Genomic DNA, 5,623 nt, shown 5'->3' with positions numbered 1-5,623 from the left:
GACGAGAATCCAGCTGACTTCTTGTCTTGAGGCTTGACTTATGAAAAATTTGTGAGTGCTTTATCGTGGTTTAAAGGGCCAAGTTGGCTGGTGGACAAAATTAACTGGCCGGTGCAAAAGGCACATATTGCTCCTGTCGAAATTACGGTGAGCACTGCTCCAGTCAGTAGTCCCTCCTTAGCCATTGACATGAATAGGTATTCTTCCTTACCCAAGCTGATTAGCGTGATAAGGTTAGTGTTTAAATTTATAAGTAAGATGAATATCTCATATAATTTTCCCCATCCCCTGAGATACTGGCTACAGAGGGTACAAAAAGAAACCTACAGGGATGAGATTAAATTAATGATGGACGGAAAAATTGTGAAAGGCTCAATAATAGAAAAGCTGGGGCTGTATTTAGAGGATGATGTAATTAGGTGCAGAGGCAGGTTACAAAATACTGAATTGGGGGAATATGCTAAGCACCCTATCTTGCTGCCCAAAACTCATCACCTGACAACCTTGATTGTCTATAATGCCCATAATAACGTGATGCACGGTGGGGTACAGGATACCTTAAACTGTATTCGGGAAACCTTCTGGATTCCACAAGGACGGCAAAGTGTAAAAAGGGTTATCAAGTCGTGTGTAATATGTCGCCGGGTGGATGCCAGAACCTACATGTACCCAGGTCCTCCACCATTGCCCAAGGAACGCGTGCAGTTGGTAAAACCATTTGATGTGACCGGAGTGGACTATAGTGGGCCAATCATTTTAACAGGTACTTCAGATGGTGTTCCCTTGAAGGTGTATGTATGTCTATTTACTTGTACAGCTACTAGGGCTGTTCATCTAGAGGTGGCTCAGGACTTGTCTGCAGAACAGTTCATACAGCTGTTCCAGAAATTTGCAGCTAGGAGATCCTGTCCAAGATTGATGATCTCAGATAATGCCACCAATTTTGTAGCGGGTGCTCAACACTTGATGGAATTAAATAAGAGTGATGATGTACAGTCTTTGTTGACCCAGCGAGGGTGTGTCTGGAAATTTATTACTCCCAGAGCCCCTTGGCAGGGAGAACTGTACGAAAGAATAATAGGTACAGTGAAAAGATGTCTTCGTAAGGTGCTACACAGGAAGAGAATTAATTTGGAGGAATTCCGTGCAGTGTTGGTGGAGGCAGAGAATCGGGTAAACAATCGCCCTCTGTCATACATGAGCGACACTCCTGATGCGGAGATCCTGACTCCCTCTCACCTAATATGCGGACGAAGGTTAGCAGCTGCACCTATCTATAGAGATAATCCCGAGGGAAGTGATGAGGATAACAATAATGTGACCGTGTTGAGTGATAAGTTCAAGATGTTAAATAAGGTAATTACTCATTGGTCCGATGTGTGGCGTAAAGAATATCTTCTTACACTACGTGAACACTTTTATGGTGCGCCAGAGGCAGTAAGCCGACAGAACATTCAACCAGGTGACATTGTGTTAATTAATACTGAACAACATCGAACATTGTGGCCTCTGGGCAAGGTAGTAACATTATACCCAGATGCAAAAGGTGTTGTCAGAAACGTCAAAGTGTTGTGTCGTGGTCAGGAAAGTTTGTGTACCATTAATAAATTAATTCCCTTAGAATTAAATGGTGTTCAATCCAGTGCAGATGGAAATCTAAGGGAAAGTGACACGAGTGATATTGAAGACACTGACCAAGTAATGCAAGAAGAAATTGTAGTAAGACCCACTAGGAAAACAGCAGTGCATTCTAGAGAGGGCTGGAATCGTCTCCTGGAGGAAGACGCAATTTAAGTCATCTAACAATGACTTCCGCCCAGCCACAGTGTGGAAATTACTTAATTTCCGAAGCTATAGTGCCTAATAAGTGTTTAATGTGTTGATTTTGGTCAAAATGTATTTGTATTTTGAATGGAACCAACTGGGTTCCAGCTGCGCCTGCGCAGATGTGTGCGGGGGGTATAGGTCGAGCTGGGGCACGAGGTGGCTGCAGTGTTTTGAATGGAGTGAGAAAGCTGTGAAACATGGGATCAGGAAATTGGCGTTCACGGCGGCCTAAGGATTAATATAGGCCTCACTTCCTAATAGGAAGTGTCGTAATTGTTCCTGGTGAAGAGTGAGGGAACGAGATTTACGTGACCACCGTGATAAAGTGGTAAAATAAGTGGATAATAGTAGGACCAGGGGTGATGGGTGCGCCGCCATGGAATGTGTCCAGGGAAAATTACCCGTGAGTTAATCCTCACTCATCGGTCTCAGATCTTAATGGAGTGACCTCTAATGTGTATAATAATTATGAGACGTTAAATCGTCTTGTGAATGGTAATGTAATCAGTGATAATAACATTAAGTTAAGAGAATGCGGGAAGTGAAATAAATCGCCCTGCTCCGAGTGAACGCGTGGTTCTCGTCCCCGAGGATAGCGAAGTTTTATGGAATCACGACTTCTAAACCAGGGCAAACCAACGGATACCTCGTCCTGCTGGAATAAGAACCGTGTCGGTGTAGCAGGACATCGAAATGAGATGGTGAATGGAGGAAATAAGGAGCATCAATCACCCACAGTTAAGTAACCTTTCTAGTTATAGCAGATTGATACTGGCCAGTTAGGTATGTTTTAATTGGATAGGTTATGGGTGATCCAGCCACATCAAGTGACCACCAGAGAATATCTGGTAAGTGGTGGGATTATGTACAAGTGTTTTTCCTTGATGGGTATATCCATGTGTAACCTACCCCCCCCCACCCCCTTCATTCAGTTAAACTAATATAATCTATACAGTCTGCAATTAATTAGTAGCACCGTACTTGAGGGTGCTACCCAATTTATACTGGTCTCGGATAGATATGGATAAGATTGTGAGGGTCGAGGGGCCACCTGCAGTGACCAGAGGTGGTTAAGTTTTCTCACATGTCTACACGGGTGACTACGGTAAACAATATCGTTGTTGTCTCCCAAGGAGATTACTCATATGCATGTAATGTTGAGGTATGTACAAGTAATCACCCCTATAAAATTTTCCATACAGTTACTACAGTAGATGGCAGTGTGGCCTCAAACAGCTGTGAAGAATCCACTCTAGCATCGACACAAGGCAATAAACGTGATAAATATTTAGGTAAGTTTTTATTCATGTTTTGTATACAAATTTGCTGTTTACATTTGTCTTATTCAGTTATTGAAGCATAATTTAATCTAGTACATCCCAGTACAGTCAAACATTGGACTTTTTATCGCTGGGTTCTCTGTGATACTTAGATATAAAGTTTATTACATAGCTAAGAAGGTTGCTGTATGCAATATACATACTGTTATGTCCTCTACCATTATTAATATTAAGAATTAAAGAGGCAAATAAAAATTAATGTATCAATTACAGGATCATAAGTTGCATGAATATATCTTACAATTATTAACAATAAAAATTAGTTCTAAAATTAATATATTAGTAACTTGAAAATCAGTTGGTAGTGACAATGACAACTTTATTTCCAGAATGTACAGTACTGTATGAAAATGACATAGGATTAACTGACATATACATACTAGTTTATAGGCTGCCCCATGTTACACAGAACATTTCATGCAGACTTTAAATTACCTAATACCTACTGAACAATTAATTAACTTGTCTAACTTAATAGAATGCTATAGTTTGCTGAGTTTGACATTTTATATCAATATGTCTTGGGATTTATGACATTTTGAGATTTACGCAATAAATATAAATATAAATATAATATATATATATATATATATATATATATATATATATATATATATATATATATATATATATATATATATATATATATATATATATAAATATATATATAATAATAATAATAATAATAATAATAACAACTTGAATACAACTTATAACTACTACAAAAAACTCCACACTCCAGTTCACATTAGCTCACTAGCACACTGCTACTAATAAGTTAAACAAAATAAATCATCAGGGAGACTCCATGACATACACCTCCCCGTCTTCCTGCCGGCTACTTAGCCTACAATTAACATATTAAATGCTCTCCAAAACACAGGCCCTTGCACACACTGTGTAAGTTAGGCCCATACTGGAGTATGCAGCACCAGTCTGGAACCCACACCTGGTCAAGCATGTCAAGAAGTTAGAGAAAGTACAAAGGTTTGCAACAAGGCTAGTCCCAGAGCTCAGGGAAATGTCGTACGAGGAAAGGTTGAGGGAAATCGGACTGACGACACTGGAGGACAGAAGGGTCAGGGGAGACATGATAACGACATACAAGATACTGTGGGGAATAGACAAGGTGGACAGAGATAGAATGTTCCAGAGAGGGGACACAGAAACAAGGGGTCACAACTGGAAGATGAAGACTCAGACGAGTCACAGGGACGTTAGGAAGTATTTCTTCAGTCATAGATTCGTCAGGAAGTGGAATAGCCTAGCAAGTGAAGTAGTGGAGGCAGGAACCATACATAGTTTTAAGAAGAGGTATGACAAAGCTCAAGAAGCAGAGGGAGAGGACCTAGTAGCGATCAGTGAAGAGGCGTGGCCAGGAGCTGAGTCTCGACCCCTGCAACCACAATTAGATGAGTACACTAGGGCTTTACAAATAAATGAGAGCACCAAAACAAACAAAATAGTATACAGTAAATAAAACCTACCCAGCACCACATATTTACACCGCTACATCTTGCTTCTTCTGTTGTAACCTACTCCCTACAAACGACATCTGCTCCTGTCCTGGCCACTACCTGACTGACAGGAATAAAACACGTTCGTTTTCAAGGAATATACACGTCCACTTTCAGTACACTACACGGAAAATGAGATTATATATGGAGCTTTATTTTATATAAATGTTTTTTTACATTACTCCGTAATGTCCCCTCCCCCAGACCAAAGATCTCACTAGCAAAATTAAAGTCAATACACCTTCATAATCACCTACAACATCCTTGGAGTGGCACCACTTTGTCAGCAGCGACGTCGTCTCCTTTCCATACTCCACCAAGCATCGTCCTTGCTTAAACCTTAACCTTCTAAATTTCTGCCTATATCTGATAAGCCAATAACTCAATATCCTTCATCTTCTCATAATCTGAAAATTCATGTTCCTCTAGAGAATTAACAGCTTGTAACCCTTTACCAATTAACTGGGTTCTGGCTAATGTGTCCCAGTTACTGCCTGGCCACTTCTGGGATTTTGCTATTTTTTCAATGTGAAAAAGTTATCAGGATCATTCTCAAAAAAATTTGGGACAAACTGTATAACATGTTTCAAATTAAATATGTCTACCTTGCTACCTGTTACAGTTTGTGAAGCAGCAAACTGTCTTTCTTTCTCTCTCTCATTAGCCCTAAAATTTTCTAACTCTTTCTCTTCCTGGATTTTAGTATGTTCAATCCTTCTCAAAACGTTTTCTTCCCTAATTAGAGGTAATTTAAGTCTCAATATCTCTACTTCATTACTCTCAGTAATGAGAGTGGGGTTTGAACCAGGATCTGCTCCTAGACACCTGTCACCACTAAAATCTCTACTGTTTACAGACGTCTTAGAAATTAAAAGCACAAAACACCTGCTTATTATAGTATATAACACTTATATAAAATAATAAAGCACACAGCAAAGC

Source organism: Cherax quadricarinatus, chromosome 26, assembly GCF_038502225.1.
Source record: "Cherax quadricarinatus isolate ZL_2023a chromosome 26, ASM3850222v1, whole genome shotgun sequence".
NCBI classification, from domain to species: Eukaryota; Metazoa; Arthropoda; class Malacostraca; order Decapoda; family Parastacidae; genus Cherax; species Cherax quadricarinatus.
The sequence above is the reverse complement of the archived record's forward strand: the minus strand, read 5'-3'. Positions refer to the sequence as shown.